At 37.2% G+C, this 17,291-nt stretch overlaps 2 long non-coding RNA genes across 2 annotated transcripts in view; one reads left to right on the top strand and one right to left on the bottom strand.

Moving 5' to 3' along the window:
* The first annotated feature begins 1,922 nt into the window (after positions 1 to 1,922).
* LOC144195892 (uncharacterized) lies at positions 1,923 to 5,511 on the top strand. Its single transcript, XR_013326180.1, has 2 exons — positions 1,923 to 1,968; positions 3,458 to 5,511. It is a non-coding gene; the product is annotated as an uncharacterized LOC144195892 (long non-coding RNA).
* An 8,111-nt stretch (positions 5,512 to 13,622) lies between these two features.
* Positions 13,623 to 17,291, bottom strand: part of LOC144195891 (uncharacterized) — a 36,344-nt gene continuing 32,675 nt past the window's right edge. Inside the window, exon 4 of the long non-coding RNA XR_013326179.1 lies at positions 13,623 to 13,809. This is a non-coding gene — a long non-coding RNA (uncharacterized LOC144195891). The remainder of the gene's footprint in view (positions 13,810 to 17,291) is intronic.

The raw sequence follows: 17,291 nt of genomic DNA, 5'->3' as shown, positions 1-17,291 counted from the left end.
TGTATTTAAAGGCGCTAAACGTGAGTTTTGGATCAAAAGGACCGGCCGAGATGAACGGTTTATTTTGTTTTGCTTAATTTATAACAATAATTTTAAAAAAAACTATTTAATATAATAACTAATTTGTTTTTGATTGGCTTGTTGCTGTTTTTATTTCATATATTTATTTATTACTGTTTCATCATTTTAAAGTATGTGTTTTATTTTCGAATTATATTCCTGTATTATTCCTTGGATGTTTTGATTTCTATTAATTAAGTTTCTGAAAGAATTGGTGATTTATTCATTTTCTGTATGCTTTATCCTCAAAAGGTTCGCGGGGGGTGTCAGAGCCTAAAACAGCCAAGTATGGACACCCCAAATTGGTCGCCAGCCAGCCGAGGGTACAAGGAGACAGACAACCATTCATGCTCACACGCATGACGTCACATACGAGAAATAATGTGTCTAATGAGCGTTACTAAGGGTGTTGATTGTTATCTTTTTGCCAAAACAATTCTTAATGGTGGCCCGGTGTGGAGAGTGGTTCGCGCATCGACCTCACAGCTCTGGGTCCTGGGTTCAAATCCAGGTCATGTCCATCTGTGTGGATTTTGGATAAGCATTTTCTCCCCGAAACCCTGTGGGTTTCCTCCGGGTACTCCGGTTTCCTCCCATATTCCAAAGACATGCATGGTGGGTGTGCATGGTTGTCTGTCTCCTTGTGCTCTGCAATTGACTAGCCATTGCTGGGATAGGCTCTAGCACCCCCTGCGACCCTAATGATAAAACAGTTCAGAAAATGAGATAAAATGAGAGACAATACTTAAGAAACTGAGGTCCTACACAGAAAATGCTGTCATTACAATGCTGCTTAGTGTATGAAGCATATTTATACTTGTATAATGACAATAAAAGCATTCAATTCAATACTCTTGGTGAGTTTTCAACATCACTTGTCCTTGTCAGGGTGCTGAGGCCAATCCCGTCCGACTCCGGATGAAAGGCAGACTACACACTCGACGAGTTGGTGTGTGTGTGTTGACGACTGAAATATGTATCAATTTTGGATTCTGCTGAACTTGCTGCCATTGATGCTCCTAGACGTCAAAATCCATTTAATCCATCACCATCAATGGTGATGGAACACTACAACTTACTCATTTTGCTGGAGCCTATCCCAACCAACTGAACACACTAAATTGGTAGCCAGCCATTCATTCATCTTCCGTAAAGCATATCTCCGTAGTGGTTGTAGGGCAGGCTGAATCCTATCTCGGCTGACTTCAGCCGAAAGGCAGACTACACCCTAGACCGGTCACCAGTCAGCCGTATGGCCCACAGAAAGACAGAAGAAAATTCACACTGACAATCATACCACCACCAGCGGGAATCATGCCCGCACCAAAGTTGGGTGATAGAACCCCAACACTGTTCTGGTAGTCTTTAACGAGCCCACCATGAACATTTATGAGAGGAAGCCGGAGTACCCGTACAAACCATACAAGCCATGGAGAGTATGCAAACTGTACACATGAAGGTCATATAAGACATCCCTGATTCACAATTTTAGCCTCAATTTTCATGGTTTTAATAGGGAGGACAAATGTGTTACATTGAAGGGAAAATCATTGCACGATGTATTTCTGAGATACTGTATGAATCGAAAGGATCGTCTGCTGGATTGTACTTTCAGAAAGGGTGTTGCCAGCACATGAAAAAATTAAAAAAGGAAGTCATGTGAACAGTACAACCAGAGTCTCTGGATTCAATAATAGAATGGGATACACATTACATAGATATCAAGGCTGATATTTTAATGATCGACCGCAAGACCTTTGATCAGCCTTAACAACTACTGGGATGTGCTGACATCGTAAACATTACAAACATGTATCAAGGCTACTAGCGTCTTGGTCAGTCAGAGCACATTTAACTATTGGTTAAAGGTAAGATGGCGGCGCCCTAAGCGAGCAATGGCAGGCACAAGTAAGTGATTTTTTTTCACGTTTTAGGCATGGTTAATTTTTTTCTGGAATTTCATTCATAGACGTCAAAATACATTTCATTTAGTGTTTTATCTGTTTATCTTTTCTCTATTTTGAAATAAATGACCATATCAGTCAAGTCTGATTGTCTTGCGTTATGCCGTTTCATCTTTGTCACCTTGCAGTTTCGTGCATGTCAAGTCTAATTTGTGCATATAAAAGCCCTGATTCAGTCATCATTTTTTTAGAGTTGCAAATACGGCTTGTACGCGAGAATATATGGTAATATCAAATGAGGCATGGGCGTGTCAATGTCGAAATATCATAGGTTGAGGACATTTTAAGCCGAGGACTGCCTGTGTCTAAAAACTGTAACCAAATGGTTCCCTGAAGAAACAGAGACCTGCCTTTATTTGATAACTTTGGTTTTTCCATTCCTTCCGCCCTTATTTCAGTATTTTATCATTAAAGTTACCTCTTCTTACTGTACACTCTCTTTTATACCACACTTGGCACCATTACTACTATACTGCTTGAATGTGACTCTCTCTGGAGTTTTGGTTTTTTTCTTCTTGTCTTTTTAGTCGGCCTTGTTATTTTTAGATGAAACATAATAGCTCGAATCTTCAGAGTATATCTGAGACTTCCATACTTCTTGTGAGTGTTTAATCCATATGACATCTCCTCAGTGCCTGCTGCTGCTTTTGGCTCACACGTCTTACAATATAAATAAAGAGGTTGGGAATATTACAGTGAAAATCTCAGCCTAGTCAATCAAATAGATTCACTGTTGAATGTCATCATTCATTTTTTATGGCAAGGCTTCATTTATTTCGTGGGGGCGCATTGTACGTGGTTTCCTTCTTTTATTAATCAAACATCATTTTGAAATGTGTGTCACTGATCTCAGCAGTGCACTCGCTCCAAGCGCAGGAAGAAAATAGAACAAAAAGTCGACTCCTCAACAGCAGGACTAAAAATGGACGAGAATGTAATTCTCTTTGGTGCAGCGCCTCTTTCTCTAGTCTGTGTAATCTACTGTACAGAAATGCAAATTACAATGCAAATGCAAATACCACTGAATTATTTATTCGTTTTATACGCCCCCTTTACAGAATGCAGAGGAGCTTTTTGCTTGAAGTGGGGATTGTGCCATTTGAAACAGATGTTGACATAACAGGAAATAAAACTGTATTCAATGCACGCAAATTAGGAAGGAGTGTTCAAAAATCATTTTGTGTCTAACATGACTATGTTGCATTTTCATTTTTAATTCAAATGAATTTGTTCTATGAACAATATTAAACGTGAATGCCATTAACAGCGGCAAATAAATGTTCATTGTGTAGATTGATGTAGATGATATCTTTTAATATATTGTCAAGATACATTATCTTGTCATTGTTTTTGGAGGTGTGCCTAATAAAAGGGCTGTGGTATGTAAATTAGAACCATGAACATATATCTGTGTTTTTTTTTTCCCCTCTCAGTTTCCGCCTGGATTATTTAGTGTCTTCAGGCTTTGCCCTCAGTGGTTTTCTCATCTAGGAGTGTAATTAAACAAGAGCATTCATGAGTGGGTCTGCTCATTTAGCCTGCATTTCGGCTTAGGCAGCTTTGAGGCGACGGAAGAACAAACCCTGGTGGAACATGATGACAACACGGCAGCCAAAGTGAAACACACTGCAAACAAAATGACAACTACTTTGCAAGTTAGTGTGTTTTCTGATACTTCCAAATTGCAAGGTGCATGGACAATGGATGTAAAAAGCCTATTTGTCTCTGTTCAATGCCAGGGTGTTTTCACGATACATATGGGTGTTTTGACAATACATATGGTTGTTTTTCTTAAAACAGATTAGGGTTACTAATACCTAAAACCTTTGCTTGAAGGTAAAAAAAAAACATCTGTCATCAAAGAAATGTTGTGCTGATTCTCGTTTTATTGTAATTGGTTAAATCTGAAGCAAGCCAAAAACCCCAGTGAAAAGGCTCATGCAACTTTTTGCAATCTGATTTATATATTTCAGATCAAATTAATATATATTTTATGTACCTTCTAAAAAGATTTTCTCTTCAAAACACAGTCACATTGTTATTTTGGAAAATTATTTTTACTTTTCACAAATATATGACTGATGACCAGTGCTGTGTAGACTTCAACTTCAATAGGAAGCAAATGTCCATACCAGATGACGCATAACATGAAATATTTGAGGGTATTTTATTCATATTTATCAGCAGAAAGGATTTAATTATAATATCACGGCAGGCCCCCTTTTTTATGGATATACTGCTTCAACACATGCTTATGCTAATATATCATTTGTACATGAAGAAATATTTTCATTTTCTTACATACAGTACACGCTCAGCTTCTCAGCAGGGCATTACATTAGCAACCATTTGTCAATGCTATGTTTGCATTGCCACAATATCAAAAGATTAGTCTAAGCATTCATTTCCATGTCATCTATGTCATTTTAATGTATTGACGATTTATTCTACGTGCTGCGCTTTATCCAACACGGACTCACGTCATGATATATGAATGTATATTTCCCTTTATTCATATCAAGACTGATTTATTTGGCAAATAGGATACAGTGAGGGTGTGTGCACACAGAGAAATAAAGGCAGAGCCAGACAGAGGGGAGAGAGAGAGAGAAGCTCATTATAATCAGGCAATTATGCTGGCAGAATTAGAAGCATCCTTATTTTCTCTTGTGGCGGCGCGAGTGCGAAGACGCTTTGGTGACTACAGATTCAAAAACCAAGGATGTGGCTAACTCTGCGGTGTTAACATGGAGCATCTGTTGCGATGTGTGCAAACAAAACCTGTGATTTTTTTCCCCCCTCCTCTATTTTCGAAGAAGCAAGTCTGTCTTCCCTGCTTCTCATTTGCATTGAAGGGAGTTTTCGGGGGTTTTGAGCGGAAGTCAATGAAACAAGAGAAGTTATTCATTGATGCCTACAACTCAGGACGACATGGCTGTCCACAATGTGTCATCTAAACAGGTGTACATAATTGTGCTGCATGTTATTGTTTTTTTTTTTTTTTTAATCTATTCATGTTGATTATAAAAGTGCTAATGATTGTGCAGGCAATGGAAATGTCAGTACATGTAATTCTGTGGATAAACAATATACCAATATATGCTTGAATAGTAGACATACATTTCCAGTTCGATAAAAAAATATTATAAATTAAAGGGAAAGAAATGCTATTTTTGTCACATTTTGTCTAACTATTTTGATTGTATTGTGTTTATTTTTTATTTATTCTTTGATTAACTCTATTGTCTACAAATGTTGCAAATAATGCGTCGGCAAAGAACCAAAGGCACAATTACGTTAAAGACTTTGACCTCTGGTCAAGGGTGTTTGGCCAGAGTTTGACACTTGACCTTTACTACACGTTTTATAAAGATGCTCGCTAATGTGTATTGATTGTCCCTCCCTTGAGATTAAGCACCAATGTTGTGTGTGTGGAATGTAGCGAACCGTATTTTGCCGAACAAATATATAATAATTATAAGCATCCTCCATTTTGTATTGTACCGATATTTACGTGGTTATATGGTGCTGGTGCCGATCCCACTGACATGGGGGGAAAGCTATCCTGTCAATCACTGGTTAGAGACAGAGGAATATTTTAATCACATTCATAAAAGTGAGTGGGAACAGACTGGTGAACCACACCCACAATGACTTCTAATGAGTTTAAAATGTGATACAGAAATGTTATATTTATATAATAGTTGCATTTTATGATTCAAAATCAAAATCACCATATAATAATGTAATACCTAAACATGTTAAAATTGAGATTAGGTTTAAACAAAATATATTAATAACTAATCTAAAAAAAAATACTATATTAGCCCTTTTTCAAACTATCTATATACAAAAAAATATTTATATATTACTCAAGAATATTTAGCTGCGTGTTTTAAAAGAACAACCAATCCAAGCATTCACATGTTCCACCCTTTTTCTCTATAGGAAAAAAAAAAAAAAATCCAGACTGTGCATGAAATGTGTCAAGGGGGATTGTTTGTCTATGAGGTGCTAAGATGAACAGCGGAATGACGACTGGCTGAAAGTTCTCAGACAAGTGCTTGTGTCTGGCCACGAAGCCGGCAGCTGATTTGGGGACTGTTATTAGCATAACAAAGAAGCCGAGCCTGTGAACTTGGGGCACCTTTCGACCTTGGTGCTGTGGGGATGAATGGTGCGCGGGCCTCTCCATAGTTTCCTCTCCACGCACATGGCTCGCCTGATCGTGGCTAAATTGCTAATCAGGGTAATTTAATATAGTATTTCACCGTCTCTTGGCGGTTATTCCTTTTCCCGCCTTGAAAAAAAAGGACCCTTCATTGAACGAGACGAACAGCTGCATGGCAGTACACACACACACACACACACACACACACACACACACACACACACACACACACACACACACACACACACCATAATTGTTTAAGCATGGCGGCACATATTTACACTGACCCCACGTTGAGATGAGACACCGTCTGCTACAAGTAGACAATCACATACACATCAATGTGCACTATTCTAAAAAATAAATGAATAAAATAATAAAAATGAGTGAAACAGTACTGATGAAAGACAGTTTAACACTTAATCTCTACTATGTAAATTCAGACATGACACTTTTATCATCGCACGTTTGTGAATCTATTTGAAAAGTCTGTGAAACAAGAGTTGAAGATTCATAATAATTTTAACAAGCGTTGTATTTTTTTTTTTAAAGTTTTCATTATGCAGGCTGGATTAAAAGACCAAGGGTGATTGCTTTGTATGTTTGACACCTAGTCAGAGTGAAATCATTCATTCATCAACAAGTTTCAGCACCAATCCAGATGATGTCAGGTTTCCGAGTGACCATTTGTAAGGTGACAAAACAGAAAGAGAGGTGCAAGTTTTACACCACTCAAATTCTGATATAAGCTTACTGTGTCCTCATTCTTATTGAGAATGATTAAACAATTCATGGCACTGTCAAGGCTAACATTCGTCGTGAATAGAGCTAGCATGTCATCAAAATAAAAGGATTAAGCGATTAAAGATGTAGAATGAAAATATCTGAAAAGTCCTTGAAAGTGCATAGAAAACTCAAAGACAGTTTGGCCGTATTGCATTTATCATTTTTAATAATTTCTACAAGCAAATCCTTCTACGGCATATATGTAGAAATTAATATTTTTGCGCAACCAATTGAGGTTGCAAAAAATATTTTTAATCAAGCTTAAAAAAATAAGTATTTTATTGCAACAGTAAAATAAAATAAAATTCTACCTCTTCATGATTCTTTGATGGCTATAGTATGTGAGCATGAATATATACTGTTAATAACTGCTTTGTGTTTTAGTTGTTGGTATTTTTCATATCTAATTTGTTATTTTTTAATGAAGTTTTGTAATGTGTAAGCAGACCTATTAAAATTAAGTTTCATTTTTGGCATTGGATGGCAAACTTGGCAAATCACCTTTTTTGTAACCATAACAAACCCACAATCAGTGTGTGTGATGGACGTAGTATTAAAAGGTAATTAAACTAACAATGAGGGGTGACAATCCGGCAAAATGAAATGAAAAAAATCCCAGTAATTACAGCTTTGAAACTCACAATCTACAGAAAAGCAAATGAATATAGTTACTATACATACCATAATATCATAGCTATATCATACCTGTCAACCTCGGCCAATTGCTCTCCTTATTAATGATTGCAATTTCCCTTATTAAGCAATGAAAAAACATACTAATGCAACACGGCACATATTTACTAACAATAGGGCTCACTTAAATATCTAGAATTAGATGAGGTGCCTAATCAGTATGCACTAGATTCAAGATTCTGTAGATGTCACTGTATGATGCTGATAGCTTGACTGTCTTGGTACATTGCTTGCTGATGGTGAAAAGGCAGACGTATGAAAGTGTAATGCGCATATCATACTTAAAGCATGACTATTAGTAGCCGACGATGAAATTCTCATCTGCTATCAGTGGCCAAGACGGTCCGGTTTGGAGCCGAAATGGGTAGAATCAGATCGTTTTTTTTTACAAAAATTGTACTTAAAAAAATCCTGTGCAAAAGTTTAAATAAATATAAACTTATAAAATACGGGAAAACATATACGTTGACAAGTATGCTATATTTATTTATCTATTTACATATATATACATTTTAAATGTATAATTTCTATAAAAAATATATCTATTGTGTAGAATTAAGCACAGATGTGATGTGCAAACACTAGTTAATTAGCATATCATCTAGCCATGAGCTGCCCATTTAAGGCATTCATATCTGCCGTCTGAGCTTTTCCGTTAATTTATGCATGCGACCAGACGATAATTCATGCCCAAATCACCAGGCGCCCCCCCGCCCCCCGGAAACATCAATGCAGACGTGCAGTCAATGTGTGGGAACCGAGGGCCCAAAGTCAACTTCACACATTCATCACCAGAACAAAGACACTTCCACACTTGGTTAAGCAGCATTAAAAATTGGAAGAATACGATTCATATGATTTACTCCCATGATATGTTGGAGGAAATTACCTAAAATCTTTCTGAGTGTGTGATATATTTGTTTGGCAGTATTGTCTTTTGTAATGTCTTGAAAAAAATGTCAACTTTTACTTGAGTCACACAACAATGTGCAGTCCAAGTGGAGTTCAAGTTTAGATGTTACCATGTTTGAGGTCTGACTATAATGACAGAAAACAGAATTGATCAACATGCAAACAAAGGTATTATAAGACCCTTGGGAGTCGGGGGCTAACAGAGGTCATCAGGACTGAGGGGGTTTGTCTAGACGCTCTGCTTTGGTGGTTCCACAGTTGCTTTCTGGTTACACTCTCTCAATAGAACAACTTGACCTGTGTCTGAGAAGAAGGAATCGGGGAAAATACTGAGGAAAAAAAACATGTTCTCTGTAGCGTAGGTTAAGTTGACTCCAAAATATCTAATGGTGGGAATACAATAGAATATATCATCGCCATAAATCAGAAGCATATTTTAACAAAAGTTCTTATGATTTTTTTTTGTCACAAAAGAACTTAGCACATAGTAATTGTCCATGAATTGATGGGTGCAACGTTTTGGCAAGAAAAATGTATCTCCAATTTGCTTTTATCAATCTTTTAGGACATTAGTGACTTTTAGACGACCTTGTTTTTCTGTTCTACACTGCTAAATCAGTGGATTGCTAACCTGTGTTCAAGTACTTGACTGGAGGACGAGATTGCAATATGACCGGTATTTAGCTTGACCTCAATCTCTTTTTGGAATAAGTCACTTTGACCCTAAAAAAACCATCATTGATGGGGAATAAATACCGTATCTCTCTGCAGGTTACATCCTACTCCTCCGTTAAGAATAATAATCAATATAACATTTTTTTGAATAATATCCTCAAAACACTTCCAACAGAAGCCCTTGACATTGTAAAGAACTCCTTATACGTTCAGAGAGTATCTCGCGGAAAGAGGTTAAAGGCAACTATTGACAATGCCAATATACAGGAAAAGAACCCCACCCTACACCAAACACCAAATTCAGTCACTCCTCCCACTCTCTCAGCTCCAATCATGGCTGACGCAGTGTCGAGCAGAGAGGTGCTGCAGGGCATGGTATAATTGAAAGGCTGAAGAAGAATACGGCTTGTTTAAACCAAGCAGGCGGCAGCGAGGCCATGATGGGAAAACAAAGCGGGGGCCTCGGGAGCGGCTGACGCGACATCACTAATAGTAGAGCGCAGAGGAACATTGCTTCTGTTTTGTTTCCCTCAGTCATCATGATGAGCAGCAGGTTGATGATGTACTTCAAATATGAAGTTTGCACAGTTGAACAGACATGCTGGAGTTCTCTACAATCTAACGTGACTCTCATGGATGTTTCTTCCTAAATCAAACTTTCTTTGATTGGAAAATATAAGCATCCACTACTACTCTATTTTTAATACTATATCATGGCAAGTAGAGTACGCATTGAAAAACTGTTTTAAAAATCATGTGCACTCTGAACTCATTGGTACTTATATTAGTACTATTTTACTGTCCATATTATGTATGAATTACGGATAAAATATACCGTTTTTTAAAGGTAGAAAACAAACTTTGATTTTGGCAAACCTAACCTACGCAACAATTAATTATATTTTATTTTTGGTCATTACCTTGTTTTGGAAACTCACTGAAAAGCTTGGTTTAAAGGTTAAAGGTTGACGTCTGTTTGGACGTGCCCTTTTAGCTAGTCATAGGATTATTAAAAATAAGAAAGAGGGATTTTTTTGCCATTCTTTTTAGAAGTTTAAAGCTTGCTAAAATTCACATATAAATTCAGTACCTGCTCTCATTTATTAGCTTGCTAAAAATAAAAGATTGAAGAGGGTGATGTTTTGCAGTATTGTTAATGTTGACTGAGCACGTTGTGATTCGTACAAAACTGTGGTCTGTACTTTGGTTAAAAAAAAACTATCTATTGCATTCCACACTAACATGTTTTCATTACTAAATACCTAAGAAATCTTCTTAGTCTCAAATCTCTTCATTTTTTTTTACACTAAAATTCAGGATTTTCAATTTCCAGGTTTGCAATGTGAAATTTCAGTTTTATAAATTATTACATGCAATGTGAAATACATAATATTTTATGTGCTTGAAATGTTTAACGTCCCTGAATGGTCCTTAAGCAACTCTGATTAGCTTTGATTTAAAAAATATGCCAAAGCAGATGTCATTCAAATTGATACATTTGCAGCTCTGTGTACTCTTCTTATCTCCACATCCAATATCACACCATAGCGTATATTTGCAAAAATACATACAGGGACCATGCAATTGCTGACTGTACAGATTGCAGGGCATTCACAAAAGTGATAATAATAAAGCAAAATTGAAAAGCTGTGATGTTCCACAAGACCTTTCCATTTCCCATCATTCCTGCTTCCTCCACTTTTTATATAGATGTGTTTGACACAATAGATATCTTGATCTCACTGGTATAGACTACAGCAGCTATGAGTTCACACAGTCGATTACCAAGCATGACTATCTTTTATTGACCCGCCCTCGGAATGTCCACCGGTGGCAAGGCAGCAGCTCATTTCGGACGGCAATAGATATCAATGTTCCCTATCAATGAAACCATCAGGGGATGGTGAGGATATCAGAGAGAGGAATAGACTGCAATTGTAAGTGGATGGAGGATTGCAACGAGAGGGCAGGGGTGGGACAGTGGACAGTGAGATGGAGAAGGCAGCATGGTGTCGTCCCTCCTGGGATGGCAGAACACTCGGTCAACATTCAACACTTGAAAATCAATCACTGTCCACACAGGCCAACACATGCACATTCAGAGGAAGAACTTGTGTTATCAGGCTTCCACTTCTCCATTTAAATTTACATTTACCAAGAAAATCCATTTCTATAAAAGTAACTCCCTTTTCATTGATGGTGATGGATGTAATATGGAAATCAGCTCTAATGTGATATCCCTATTTTGATGTTTGACGGAAAAAAATGCATTATTTCACTTTCAAAGTTCAAAGCATATAAAGAGCCTCACAATAGATTTGTAGATTTGTTGGTCAGAGTAAACTTATTGTATTGTTTTTATTATTTTCTATTATATGTTTTTTTTAGGACAACCAATTTCTATATACAATTGTGTGTTATTGGCCAATGTCAATACTACGTATAGCCACAGTATTTGGAAATATGTATACATGACAAACTACAGTAATACTTTGCCATACGAGTGTCTCAAAATACGAGAAATTTGACACACGAGGAAAATTCTGAGCAAATGTTTGCCCTGAGATTCGTGACAAATTTGAGATATGAGCATATGATGTGGCCGATTTTCAAGCTGCGCATTGTTTATAATGACGTATGACATATGAGCATAGGTGGTGAATTAGAACAATTAAAAACTAACATTAAATTAAAAATGTTTTCCATTGTAATATCCTATGTTAGGTGTTTTTTTCAGAAGAGAGAGAGAGAGAGAGAGAAAGAGAGAGAGAGAGAGAGAGAGAGAGAGAGAGAGAGAGAGAGAGAGAGAGAGAGAGAGAGAACTGATTAATTTGTATTAATAGTTATCTTATATGGGAAAAATTAATTTGAAATACGAGGAAAATGACATACGAGCTCGGTCCCAGAACGCATTAAGCTCGTATTACATGGTATTAGTGTGTAGAAAATTACTCATCTGTGGCATCTTTGTTGTTTTGTTAATACTTGTACATCATGATAGTAGTGTAGTATCAGTGTCTATACAACACTAAATGACATTGCCTGATTGTTGAATTTACATTTACATTTATAATGTCATAAAATAAGAAATGTAATAGTATCATTTCTTTATCATTTTACTTGGCAATTGTAAAATACAAGTGTTTCTTTATTATTATTTTTAATCTGACATCCCAAAAATATCAAAAATGTTTTGAAATTAAACAAATCCCTGAATAATTTCCTCTTTCCAAAAAAAGTGAGTCTTTATTTTTTTTCAGCATTTGTTTTCAGTACAATAGAATGAGAATGATTGTTTCAGCTACTTGAAAACCCCAAGGACACCTTTGCTTTATTTCTGGTATTTTTTTTTTTTTGTGTGTGTGCGCTGTTAGCTGTAGATGTGACTGTTGGCTCGGGGGCATCCTTTGTCTCATCACACGAGCTGCCAAACATCATTGGACACTGTGGGGAAAAAACATACCATCTCACCTGTCACAGCGTTGACATCTGTGGTGCAAACAGAAGGTGTAAAAATGCACGCAGTTGGGGAAATTCGGCCACCGAATGACTTGTTTGTGTAAGCGTGACCGTATGTCAGTGAGCATATAGGTGGAGACCATCTTTCATCCCTTCCTTGCGATTAGGTATTCTACATGATATGATGATCCAGGGCCAATTAAAGGATGAGGCTGTGTGAAAAATGTGATGACAGGGCAAGCGGAATACAAGAACGTCTGATGTGACATCTGAGAGGGAGAGCAAGACAAGTGAGCAGAGGAGGGGACGCTGGCTGAAAAGAAGGGAGGAGTGATGTTTCTAAAGGAAATGAAGATGGGCCAAGGAGGAGGGAGAAGGACGGCGAGAATGAATGTTAAGTAGAAAGCGACAGGGAGAATAATATGGTTCGGAAAAGGAGAGGGGAAATGAAGAGGCACATGAAGATGAATGAAGAGAAGAGCAGGAAAAATTATCCGCCTTTCTCATATGAAACAATTTCTGAAACCTACTTTTGATCTTCTTAGATTGGATCCCGTCATGCTTTTATTTTTTTCACGACCCCAAAATCACCAAGCAAATGCAAAAAAATGCAATGAAATATGTATGCATGTGACTGGCGATACAAGAGGAAAATATTCAGATGGTGTTGCTCATATTGCACACATAGGTACATTTGATTTACAAGGCAGGGGATTTATTGTGCACAAGCAGGCAGAGAAATGCCCCCCTCCCCAGATAAACTCCAAACTGTCGGACGCGTCAGTTTGATGTGGATGCTTTGATCAACCTGCTACCTTTTATCAGTGCTCGTGCTCCTGTCATCAGCAAACAGGACCCAATTATGTCAAGCCTATTGTTCAAGAAAAAAACACGGAAATGTCTCTGGTCTTAAAAGGAATTTTATTTAACCGTCAAAAAACAAACAGTCAGTTTTGCTTAATTATCAGTGAAGATATGAATAGAAGAACATTGATTCTCATAAGCTCAGGCTAAAAAAAATGTGTTGCAATTATAAGGACAAAATCACTGATGACTTTTCTTCAAGTCGTTGAGCAGGAAGGGATACACCTAAAACAGAAAAAAAGGGGTTAGATGAGAAGGAAAGATGACAGCTGTTGCAGTATACATACACCTTTTTCCAAACACAAAATTTGTTAAGCTAGAGTCAGAACTTGTTTGACATAAGGCATCAAAAAGTAAAAAAGCACATGACATTTTATTTCCACATTTTTGTCTGCATTTCAAGTAGAGGGAAGGAAGTTTTAAGAACTAAAAGGCAGTGGAAGTCTGCATTTTTGAGTGTTACACCATTTTATTTAGCCCTTTGACCTAATTAATAATACCAAATATAGTCTTTTTTTTTAACGTCTTCTTTTTCACATGAAAAAAATATCCTGCAAGTGTGATAATAATTCATTTTTTTGTTCTTGAGTTATCTCCCCCATACAAATACAACCAGGCATACAGACCCAAATAGATAACTTCCTTGTTCCCCTGAAAGAGTGCAATTTCTTCTTTCATTTAACACTACTTGTCTTCGTCAAGGTCACGAGGTCCTAGAGCAGAGGTGGGCAACCAGGTCCTCGGGGGGCCGTGTGGGTGCAGGTTTTTGTTACAACCAATCCAACACAGACAGTTTAACCAATTAGATTTCGGCTGAAAGAAGAAGCACCTCAATGCAATCCACTGATTACACTTCTAAGATATCAAATTTGTGGAAATGTTTCCTCTTATAGGTTGGAATGAAAACCTGCACCCACTGCGGCCCTTTGTGGAAATAATTGTCCACCCGTGTGCTAGCAGGGATAGGGAACTTATGGCTCGGGAGCCACATGTGGCTCTTTTGATATGTGCTTATGGCTCTCCGCTAAACTGTGAGCTAAAATCTGGACACTATGTCTAGAGTCGCTTTAATCTTCCAGATTTTAATTAAACCTTTCTGCATGCATGCATGTATGCGTGCTTCTCATTGATTAGAATCAGTCTAACAATTTTGTCAACATAATTATGGGATATTTTCTACTTTAAAGGCAGTGAAATTACTAAAAATGCACACATTTTCATGTATTTTTACTTCTAGTAAATTCTGAGTATGGCTCTCAATGAATAACAATTGAAAATATGAATTGTTTATGGCTCTCTCTGTCTTAAAATGTTCCCGACCCCTGTCCTAGAGTCTACCCAAGCTGACTTTGGGCAAAAGGTGGGCTTGGATTGGTTGCCAGTCAGTCATAGGGCACACAGAGTCTACCGTTGGCACTCACTCACAATCCCACCCCTACCGAGATTTAACTAACGCTGCCAGTAAAAATGTCAGGTGGATGAACCACTACACCATCGATACAATTCCCAAAAATACATCTATATTACATAAAATGGATAAATAAATTAACTCGTGTTAAAGAAATGTGGTCACATCTGATCTGAGTTGTTAACACACATTACCTGAGTGTGTGTATTTTTGTCTGGGAGCGAGTTACCTCAATGAAAGTGTTCTCTGAGCCGTGAGTTCTCAGTAAACTTGTAGGTAACAATGACCTCAACAATAGCGGCAAACATTACCCAGCACCTCATATCGCACTGCACCTTTCTCTTCTCCTTCCTGCAGCACTTCTCACATGTATTGTCTTACATGATCTACTTTAGAACCTGGCCTCTGACTTTTTTCTTTTTTTTTTTTTTTTATAGATACGATACATGGCTCAGGAGTATCTCGGGTTCACAACTTGTTATTATTCTCTTTCACAGGAAACCAGTACACAGATGGTTTATATTTACACGACAAATACAACGTTAGTTGTGCATGGATGACAAAATCAAAGGAGACTCAAAATACTGATAACAATGCCAGGGCATTAGTAAGACTTAAAAGGAAACTGTAATAAGCATCAAGAAAGAGCATTTAAAATGTGTGGTCCGCTTTTTCGTTAAAGCGAACTAGTTTGACTAGCAAGGTGACACATAATTTTTATTTAATCATCTGCATTCAGAGCACAGGTCAAAGGCAAATTTTGTGCTTTCATTTTATATTTCTAGCTAACTTAGAATTTACCTAAATGTCTATAAATGATATACTGTTTTTTCTTTACTTTTCTTTAAAACTATACTACATGCAAATACATTTTAAACTCTTACAAAATTAATTAATTCGTTTTCCATTCCGCTTATTATCACAAGGGCTGCAGGGGTGCTGGAACGGATCATTCAGACTCCACACAGGAAGGTTGGAACCCACAGAGGATTTAACTCTTGATCTCGAAACTGTGAGGCAGACCTGCTAACCAATCCACCGAACCACCCATAAATAAAATTATTCATATTTTTTCCCTATTTTTGTTAAAACACAGGATATATTGAGTGAATAAAATTAATTTCATTTTAATTTGGTATTAAATTGTTTTTTTTATTAGATAGACCAATAGATTCCCAACAAATCAAGATGATTTACAAAGCATATCACAGGTCATTTTTTATATAGTAAGGATAATATCTAAAATATAGAAATAAGAATGCACCTAACTGTCCTTTGGCCATTTTCAAGTTGACCTTTTTAAACCACATTCATCCCTTCACAGACTTGAAATATTGAAAGACATATGCTGGCACATATACGTCAAGAACTGCTCTCATTTTTGCTGGAATTCAATGAATACAAAAGCATTGAGGCCAGGATTCTTTCTTCTACAAATGCTTCTGATGCTTAGCTGACAGTACAGAAAAGTTCAGGGTTGGCAGGCGGTCCCTCAGCTATTTACAGCCAAGCTGAGCCCATCACAAAAAGATGAAGGAAAGTGAAGTCAGCCTAGTCGGGTACAAGACCTCTCTTGCTTGGTGCACCTCTAGGGCACATACTTTCTACCTGGCCAGCCTTTTGTCTGTCAGCCTGTTTGAGAGAAGCTGAATTTAGTCAAAGCAGGAGCTGTCTGTCTTGACATCAATTTTTCTGCTGACATGTCACTTCAATGACTTGACACATTTATAAGAACATGATATCTCTCCAATGTGGGTCTTAAACGTATCTAAATGTCAGTGTAGATTCTCATTCATCCAAGAAAAAACAACAACACTATTTTCTTATGGTTAAGACATTATTTTGTTTGGATTTATGTTTGATTAGATCATTAATATATTCATTTTTCTGTACTGCTTATCCTCCCAAGGGTGGTGTGCTGTAATCCATCCCACCCAATAAAAGTACAACCTGAATTAGTGGCCAGCCAATCACAGGGAACAATGAAATGTACAAACATTCATGCCGACATTCAAATTTTGGAGCAATTTACAATGTTCACTCTGCCTACCCTGCATGATTCTGGGACATCCCAGAGAAAACCCATTCAAGCCCAGGGAGAACATGCAAACTACCATCAGGATCAACATTGAAATATGTTAGAGGCCAAAATGTTCAGGGTAAAGAAGTATTAAGGTTTTATTTAATTTTATAAGCCACAGTTTGAGCATTAATTAATGAAATTTCATAAAGGGTTGTGGGAGTTTCTGGAGCTTAATCCAATTGATTTCATGTGAAAGGCTGTCTACACCCTAGTCAT

The sequence above is a fragment of the Stigmatopora nigra genome, chromosome 4, assembly GCF_051989575.1.
Source record: "Stigmatopora nigra isolate UIUO_SnigA chromosome 4, RoL_Snig_1.1, whole genome shotgun sequence".
NCBI classification, from domain to species: Eukaryota; Metazoa; Chordata; class Actinopteri; order Syngnathiformes; family Syngnathidae; genus Stigmatopora; species Stigmatopora nigra.
The sequence above is the reverse complement of the archived record's forward strand: the minus strand, read 5'-3'. Positions and strand labels throughout refer to the sequence as shown.